The sequence below is a fragment of the Rutidosis leptorrhynchoides genome, chromosome 11 (assembly GCF_046630445.1).
Source record: "Rutidosis leptorrhynchoides isolate AG116_Rl617_1_P2 chromosome 11, CSIRO_AGI_Rlap_v1, whole genome shotgun sequence".
Taxonomy (NCBI): Eukaryota; Viridiplantae; Streptophyta; class Magnoliopsida; order Asterales; family Asteraceae; genus Rutidosis; species Rutidosis leptorrhynchoides.
In genome coordinates, this window is record NC_092343.1 from 179,576,135 (window position 1) to 179,586,553 (window position 10,419).

Below are 10,419 nucleotides of genomic sequence, written 5' to 3' on the forward strand. Positions count from 1 at the left end.
GCAGTAGTGAAATCATGTAGTAGCATACGGCATATAGCAGTAACAGTAAGCAGCAGCATGTAGTAAGTTCAGCGGAAACAAGTAAACTAGCAAGTTGTAGATTAGTCCTATTAGTGAATCCTACTCGGGTCGGTCTTAGACTCACTAATGCAACCTAATTCCCTACAACCAAGGCTCTGATACCAAATGTGATGCCCCGTACAAAACCATCGTGTACGAATCATCAACAACAGGATCATTACAAGGTTAAGTACTATATGCTGTAATTAAAGAAGTTGCATTCACGATAAAAAGGTGATGTCATAACCGACATCAAATGTTTTACATTTCAAAAGAATGCTTCACTAAGTAGAAGCAAATAATAAGTGTATGTGACCACAAAGGTCATTACAAGTCATAATTCAAAAGTACGAATGTTTGAATGCAAAGTAAAGTAGTTCATGCGTGGACAACTCTAAGCAGCGGGTGTCTACAGCACAACAAGTAAGACAGCGGAAGCAACCTCAAGCACCTGAGAAATACATGCTTAAAAATGTCAACACAAAGGTTGGTGAGCTATAGTTTAAGTATAACAGTATGTAAGGTAGGCCACGAGATTTCAGTGCTACAAAGAGCGTTTCAAAACAGTATGATAAAGTATATGTTAACCGTGGGCACTTGGTAACTAACTTAACGTTTATACCCCCTGAAAGTACACTTGGCAAGTGCGTATGTCTACGAAGTATTAAACACTCGTTAAATGCTAGCGCTACTAGCCCGAGTGGGGATGTCAAACCCTATGGATCCATATCTAAGATTCGCGTTCACGGTTCAAAAACCAATGATTAAACGTTACCGAGCTAAAGGGAATGTTTATGCCGTTGTATAACCCACACATATATAAGTTTAAGTACTCGTGCCTAGTATGTAAAACATAAAATCCGCATGTATTCTCAGTTCCCAAAATAAGTTAAAGTAAAAAGGGAATGCTATAACTCACAATGATATGTAGCGGTAAAAATAGTAGTCGGGAAAGGTGTGCAAGTAAATGGTCCGAAGTCCTCAACCTAAGTCAAATAGTACTAAGTCAGTAAATCATCTTAATAGGTTTAAAAGTATGTATTTAAGGTCTTAAGGGTCATCATCAATCATCATTAAACAAAAGGCGTAAAGTAGGTTTCGTTTATGAAAGTAGCATAAAACAAAGTCTGACTTCAGTCAGTCACCACGGCCTCTACCCTTACTGAATTAAGATGAGACCAGTGGCCATGGCTCCGTATATGAGTCCCTTAAGTGTGGTAAAATTTACAGAAGCAAACTCGTCTTGGTTTGACCGTGGTGACGGTCTAAGTGCGAGTAGGTCAGAAATTTCTGCACAACGTTAAAGGACATAGTAACGATCGGAGGGCCATAAATCCTAAACCGTAACTCGGATTAAGACGAGTCCTATATGAAAAGTTATCTACTCAAAAAGTTCTATCTAAAAAAAAGGTTAGAACAGCCCAGGTCTACTGGTCTGTTCCAGAAGCATCAGGTCAGTAGGTTTTGGACAGAAGCAGTGAGTTTAAAAGGGTTCCGGTGGTCTTGGTGCTTGATGTTCATCATGGTTCTCATCCTTGATGCATATAGCTTCAAGTGTACAACTCATTGATGTATCTACATCATCTTAACCAAGTCTTGACCATCATAACCCATGTGCAAGTCTAAGACATGAAGCACAACTCACTTAAGAATTGTATGAAGTTTGATGAACCAAAGTTGCATCAAGGTCTTAGATCTAACACATATAGGGACTATAAGACTAATAATAAGTTACAAACTTGAAAGTAAACTAACGAATCAAGATCATAAGTAGTAGAACATGGTTCTTAGTTTGATCTTGAAGATCCAAGACTCAAAAGTCTAGATCCAAAGTTATATTTAAAGAAAACTTATTTGTGTGTTCTTGAACTTTCAAAGTTAACTTAATTTGTTCAAGAGATATGAGATTAAGACTAACTTGTAGTACTTGACCATATAAACTAACTACATGAAATTAAAGTGCATAATAATGAAGAAGTAACTAATTAAACAAGAAAAAGTTCATGGTTGTTCATACTTTAAAGATTCAAACCAAAGTTTGATCTTTAGAAAGTAAACTTTAAAGTTTACTTCATGAGCTTCAAGTATGTCTTTAATCAACACATGGAACTTGCAACTTTTGAAACAATTGAAGTAGAATCATAAACTAGTGAGTTTATGTTCTTGTGTTCTTGAACTTACAAGATAATAGAAGAACCAAAACTAGAAAGTTAGGTTCTTGAAAGCTAGTAAGTAACTACAATTAACAAGACAAGTAGTTAAACAAAATCAAGAACAAGTAACAAACAACAAATGATGATGATGATTCACGTATGTATTTAGTTTTAAGACAAAGGAAAGAAGAAGAGAAAAATGTTCTTGTTACTTACAAAAATGTAGAAGAATATGAGAGAAAGTTTGAGAGAAAAGTGAGTGTGTGTGTGTAAATGAAAGAGTAATATGAATACAAGTGAGTATGTAGTGTAAAAAAAATTCAAAACACCACTACATGGCCATCAAGGCCGACGACTTTTGGGGTGGGGGAGGGGGAAAGAGTTTGTTTGTTGGTTACATGGATGAAAAGTCTTAAAAGTTGGATACTTGGTGTTAGTTCATGGGGATTAGATGATAACTAGATTCTCATGTGACAAAACTAACTAGTTACATTTACAAGTACTACTTACATGACTAAGTGGGCTAGTCAAGTTCATTTAAAAGGTAGGGTGGGCTTGGAAGCCCAATAACATAAGTCCATTTACTTTAAATAAGCCCAAGTTCAATAATTCACAAGTTAAACCAATTAAAAGCCCAAGTAACTAACTAACAACTTTAGTTAATTAAAATGATTAATAAACTAATCATGAATGTAAATAATATCTAAAAATATTATTCGTGAAAGTTCCGGGTATCACAAAGACGTTTCGGGCAATTAAAGTCAAGTTCGGGCAATCATGGCAACATGTAAATGTAATGACATACATTCGTTTTATCACACGTATTAATAATAATTATTATTAATAAATTAACGTTGGAAATTCCAGGGTCGTTACAGAAACTGATGCTTATAAAATTATTGATAACACTGCTTCCCACTCACATGAGTGGCACCAAGAAAAAGATATCGTTAGATCATCTAAAGCAGCTAGAGCCGATTCTAGCCATGACTTAGATTCCATTTCAGCAAAGATAAATGTTGTCGAGAGACGAATGGAAAAGATGACTAAGGATATTCACTCAATACGAATTAGTTGTGAGCAGTGTGGAGGACCACATTTGACAAAAGATTGTCTCAGTATTGAATTAACAATGGAACAAATAGAGAATGTTTCATATCTAAACCAAAGGCCTGGAAATAATTATCAGAATAATTATCAACCGCCAAGACCGATCTACAATCAAAACCAGAATTATAACCGAAATATTCCATACAACAACCAACAAGGTCCTAGCAATCAACAAGTATCCAACAATACTTACAACCAGCAAAGACCTAATTTTCAAAACAAACCACCACAAACCGATGATAAAAAGCCGAATTTAGAAGATATGATGACGAAGCTAGTTGAAACTCAAACACAGTTTTTCACATCCCAGAAACAAACCAATGAACAAAATGCTCAAGCATTTAGAAATCAACAAGCTTCTATTCAAAACTTGGAACAAGAAGTAAGTAACCTAGCAAGGTTAATAGGTGAAAGAAAATCGGGAAGTTTACCTAGTTATACAAATGCTAACCCCCGGAATGAAACAGCTAAAGCCATTACCACAAGAAGTGGTACAACACTTAAACTACCTGAAAAACCTGAAACTTCTGATGAAACTATTCCTACTCCACAAGAACCACAACCTGAACAAGATAAGAAAACAGAACCGGTAGTTGAAAAGGTTAATGAAGATAACACAGTTAAGGCTAAACCTTATGTTAAACCATACCAACCACCACTTCCTTACCCGAGTAAAATGAAAAAAGAGAAACTTGAAGCCGAGCAATCCAAATTCTTGGATATGTTTAAATAGATAAATGTAAATCTACCTTTCATTGATGTGATTTCAGGAATGCCTAGATATGCTAAATTTCTGAAAGATCTAATCACAAATAGAAAGAAAATGGAAGAACTCTCGGCCGTTACTATGAATGCTAATTGTTCAGCAGTGCTGTTGAATAATGCCTAATTTTCAAAACAAACCACCACAAACCGATGATAAAAAGCCGAATTTAGAAGATATGATGACGAAGCTAGTTGAAACTCAAACGCAGTTTTTCACATCCCAGAAACAAACCAATGAACAAAATGCTCAAGCATTTAGAAATCAACAAGCTTCTATTCAAAACTTGGAACAAGAAGTAAGTAACCTAGCAAGGTTAATAGGTGAAAGAAAACCGGGAAGTTTACCTAGTGATACAAATGCTAACCCCCGGAATGAAACAGCTAAAGCCATTACCACAAGAAGTGGTACAACACTTAAACCACCTGAAAAACCTGAAACTTCTGATGAAACTATTCCTACTCCACAAGAACCACAACCTGAACAAGATAAGAAAACAGAACCGGTAGTTGAAAAGGTTAATGAAGATAACACAGTTAAGGCTAAACCTTATGTTAAACCATACCAACCACCACTTCCTTACCCGAGTAAATTGAAAAAAGAGAAACTTGAAGCTGAGCAATCCAAATTCTTGGATATGTTTAAACAGATAAATGTAAATCTACCTTTCATTGATGTGATTTCAGGAATGCCTAGATATGCTAAATTTCTGAAAGATCTAATCACAAATAGAAAGAAAATGGAAGAACTCTCGGCCGTTACTATGAATGTTAATTGTTCAGCAGTGCTGTTGAATAAGATACCAGAAAAATTATCTGATCCAGGAAGTTTCACAATTCCATATTTTCTGGGAAGTCTTAGTTCAATAGAAGCATTGGTAGACTTAGGTACTAGTATAAATTTAATGCCGTATTCACTATACGCTAAAATAGACCTTGGAGAATTGAAACCAACACGAATAAGCATACAACTAGCCGATCGATCAATAAAATATCCTAGAGAGATAATGGAGAACATGCTAGTTAAAGTTAGTACTTTAGTATTTCCAGTAGATTTTGTTGTTCTGGGCATGGAAGAAGATTCTCAAGTTCCTCTCATATTAGGAAGACCATTCTTAAACACGGCTAAAGCAATGATAGACGTGTTTGGTAAGAAACTGACCCTAAGTATAGAGGACGAGAGTGTTACCTTTTCAGTTGATAGAGCAATGCAACAACTGCAATATGCAGATGATACATGTTGTTATATTCAAACTATAGATTCACATGCAGAATTGTTATAAGAATTTCCAGAATTACAAGGAACAGGAGAATGTTCTTTAGGAGAAGGTACTGAACCAATTAATGAAACTAAAATGTTAGCTACACTAATAGCTAATGGATATGAACCAACAACAGAAGAAATTAAAATGCTAAAAGAAGAAGACAGATATCGATATAAATCATCGATAGAAGAACCTCCGACATTAGAGTTAAAGCCACTTCCAAACCATTTGGAATACGCTTATTTACATGGTGAATCTAAATTACCTGTAATAATATCGTCTTCTCTTACTGAAAATGAGAAATCTCAACTCATTTCTGTGTTGAAAGCTCATAAACCAGCCATTGCATGGAAGATTCATGATATAAAAGGAATAAGTCCTTCGTATTGCACACATAAAATCCTTATGGAAGAAGGTCATAAAACGTATGTGCAACGCCAACGAAGACTAAATTCTAATATGCAAGATGTAGTTAAAAAAGAAATTATTAAACTGCTAGATGCAGGTTTAATTTACCCAATTTCTGATAGTCCATGGGTAAGCCCAGTTCAATGCGTGCCAAAGAAGGGTGGCATGACTGTCATTACAAATGAGAAAAATGAGCTTATTCCTACTAGGACTGTAACAGGATGGCGTGTTTGTATTGATTATAGAAAATTAAATGACGCCACCAGAAAAGATCACTTTCCCTTACCTTTTATTTATTAAATGTTGGAAAGATTAGCCGGAAATAGTTACTATTGTTTTCTTGATGGATTTTCCGAATATTTTCAAATTCCAATAGCACCCGAAGATCAAGAGAAAACCACGTTCACGTGCCCTTATGGTACTTTTGCTTACAAACGCATGCCATTTGGACTTTGCAACGCCCCTGCAACCTTTCAAAGGTGCATGATGGCGATTTTTCACGACATGATAGAAGAATGCATGGAAGTTTTCATGGATGACTTTTTATTCTTCGGTGATACATTTGAATCATGTCTAGCTAATCTTGAACGAATGCTTATTAGATGCGAACAGTCAAATCTAGTATTTAATTGGGAGAAATGTCATTTCATGGTTGAAGAAGGCATTGTTCTTGGACATAAAATTTCAAAGGAAGGAATTGAAGTGGATAGAGCTAAAGTAGATGTAATTTCTAAACTTCCACATCCCACCAATGTTAGAGGAGTTAGGAGTTTTTTAGGGCATGCCGGTTTTTACCGACGTTTCATAAAAGATTTTTCTAAAATTGCCACTCCTATGAATAAACTCCTAGAAAAAGATGCTCCATTCATCTTTTCAGATGAATGTATCAAATCTTTTAATATTCTTAAAGAGAAACTCAATAATGCGCCGATCATGATAACACCAAATTGGAATCTACCATTTGAACTAATGTGCGATGCAAGTGATTTTGCAATGGGAGCCGTTTTAGGACAAAGGATTGAAAAACGATTTCAACCTATATATTATGCTAGTAAGACGTTACAAGGAGCACAAACAAATTACACAACTACTGAAAAAGAACTCCTTGCTATTGTCTTTGCTTTTGACAAATTTCGTTCATATCTCGTTCTAGCTAAAACGGTGGTCTATACCGACTATTCTGCTCTTAGATACCTATTTTCGAAACAAGATGCTAAACCAAGATTAATTCGTTGGATCTTACTCTTACAAGAGTTCGATATTGAAATCCGAGATAAAAGAGGAGCAGAAAATCTCGCCGCTGATCATCTTTCTCGACTTGAAAATCCTGAATTAGAAGTTCTAAATGAATCGGCCATACAAGACAACTTTCCTGATGAATATCTATTGAAGATAGATTATAATGAAATTCCATAGTTTGCAGACTATGCAAACTACTTAGTATGTGGATTCCTTGAAAAAGGATTATCGTACCAAAAACGAAAGAAATTCTTCAGTGATATAAAACACTATTTCTGGGAAGATCCACATCTGTTTAAAAGTTGTCCCGATGGAATAATACGCCGATGTGTATTCGGAAATGAAGCTAGTAAAATTTTAAACCATTGTCACACAGGACCAACAGGAGGGCATTATGGGCCTCAACTAACAGCAAGAAAAGTTTATGACGCACACCTTCTTTGCAAATCCTGTGATGCTTGTCAAAGGGCCGGAAAAATAAGTCAACGTGATGAAATGCCACAAAATGTCATTCAAGTATGTGAAGTATTTGACATTTGGGGTATTGAATTTATGGGTCTATTTCCAAAATCTCATAATAATCTCTATATTCTCGTAGCCATTGATTATGTATCTAAATGGGCGGAAGCACAAGCTCTCCCAACTAACGATGCATGAGTTGTAGTCAACTTTTTAAAACGTCTTTTTGCAAGGTTTGGAACACCGAAAGCTTTAATAAGTGATCGAGGTACTCATTTCTATAATAATCAACTTGAGAAAGTTCTTAAAAGATATGGAGTAACTCATAAAATCTCCACCGCTTATCATCCACAGACAAGTGGACAAGTTGAAAATACCAACCGAGCTTTAAAACGTATTTTAGAGAAAACCGTAGGATCAAATCCGAAGGAATGGTCCATTAAATTGGAGGATGCACTCTGGGCTTTTAGAACAGAATACAAAACTCCAATTGGAACCACACCTTTTAGACTCGTTTATGGAAAAGCATGTCATCTTCCAGTAGAAATTGAACACAAAGCATTTTGGGCTTTGAAGACATGTAATCTTGATTTACATGAAGCTGGACGTCTACGGTTAAGTCAATTAAACGAATTAGAAGAATTAAGACATGAAGCATACGAAAATTCGTTAATCTATAAGGAAAGAACGAAGAAATGGCATGATAAAAGAATCAGAAGTTCAAAAGAATTTAAAGAAGGAGACAGAGTTCTTCTTTTCAATTCACAATTTAAGCTATTTTCTGGAAAATTAAAATCAAGATGGTCTGGACCATTCATAGTCAAAAGAGTTTTCCCATACGGAACAGTAGAATTAATAAATTCAAATGGGATTGAATTTAAAGTTAATGGTCACAGAGTTAAACACTACATAGATAGTCCGATGGAAGTTGACAACGAAGTTAATCACAATTTCGATGCCACAGCTAACTAATGTAGGGAGAATCAAGTCTTTAAAGGATAATATGTATTTTTGTTAGAGTTAGATTGTCTGTTTTCGTGTAGTTCTCGAAAATGGAACCCGAATGGTCTTTCACTAGCAGACGCTAAAGAACTAGTCTTCTCCTCCCATTCTGAATTTTTATTTTTTTTTAGGTTTTTACGAAATGAAGATTGCCTGTTAACTAAACCATGGTCTAGTGCTACACGCTTTGATCACTAAACGTAATAATGACACACTTCCGAGTGATCTAGTATCAGTAATCAGAGAAAGATTGGACGGAGTAAGAAAAGAATCCAGATGCGAAGATAATAAGTTACAATTTGGTAAAGGAAAATCAAAATCCGCAGCGAAAAGAAGAGCACGACACCTTGAAAAATGTCACAAATGCGGAAAATGGTCACATGGAGGTAAATGTTCAAATAATCAAACCTATTCAAACACCGAATTTGTTACTTTATGCAGAGACGGACCATTCATATGTTTAGAAGAAAAAACACTGAATGCTCGAGGTTACGCCTATGTAGCTATGGAAAATCAATTAAACCGACTATCTTATGAATGAGATAGATCATATCACTAAGAATACTATCTCACAGGTAGGTCTGTACAGTTTTTATTTTTATTGTTATTTTTAACCTTTTGATAATAAATGCTAATTTATTCGCTATAAAGTATTAAATTGGTATTGAATAAAATTAGGTTTGGCGACCGAAATTATTGATATCATTCAAAAATTTATTACATCACTGCGAAATTTAACGTTTATTCTTAAGGTATAAATATCTTTAATCAATCAACCCAAAATATTTCAAAAATCTGTCATGAGTTAAATTAGGTCATGGAACCGAAATTACTTTACCGAAAAGAGGGGCATATATTTTTGATAATATTTGATTGATTAAAGTGGGATAAAAAGCCAAAAAGATTTTTAATTTTATTTTTACCATGTTTTTAAAATTAATATATAAATCTTAAATTAATATTGTAAACTTTGTAAAATCAATATATTTAAGTTTGTCAATATTTGAAAAATTAATATTTTTAAGTTTGTATGTATAACAACAAAAATATAATATAAGTTTGGTGTGAATTTATAATATGAATTTTTAATTTAAGTTTGGTGTGAATTTTTAATTTTTAAAATATGAATTTTTAATTTTATGCATTTTAAATTTAAGTGGTGTGAATTTAAAAACAAAAAAAATTTACTTTATTTCGCTAAGTTAAAAATATGATTTGTAAAATTCGTCGTAAGTTGAAGACTAGGTCTTTGAACCGAAATTTCTTTACCCGAGGGAGGGACGAGAACTTTTATTATCATTATTTTTAATCTTATTGAATTAAAGTATGCCAAAAATATTAAAAAACCCAAAAATCTTAGCTTTTAAAACAATCGCTACAAAAAGACAAATTTTAAACTTTTGTCGAAGGACGGACTAGGACATCAATCCGAAACGACCTCGTCCTAAAACAAAGAAAAATAAAATTTTAAATTTATTTTATATTTGTTTTATAAGTTAAGGTTTATTTAAAAAAAAAAAAAAAAAAACACCGCGACTCACGGTATTTGAAAGAGCCAAACACCGCGACTCGCGGAGTGTCCAAAATACTGAAAAAAATAAAAACGCCAGAGCAGATCAGATTGCACACACTCCACAAAATATACTGCGAAAAATACCCGAAAATCACCTCTAAAATCCGAATTTTTTCACCATTAATCATCAAATCTTTCACAAAATCATGCTGAGAAGGATGTTATCAAGGAATTACTCAAGGAAAACGGTAAATTTCTACACCTAAACACCATTTAATCCGAAAATTAGTGTTCTTGAGCAATTTTTTCCCCAATTCGATTTTGATGCTTTTTAGTGTAATTATGCTTAAATTGCTTATGTATTATGCTTGTATAACCTAGATTGATGCTATTTAACATGATTAGAAGCCTTAAACTTCAAATTTTGAGTAATCTAGGGTTTGTGTTC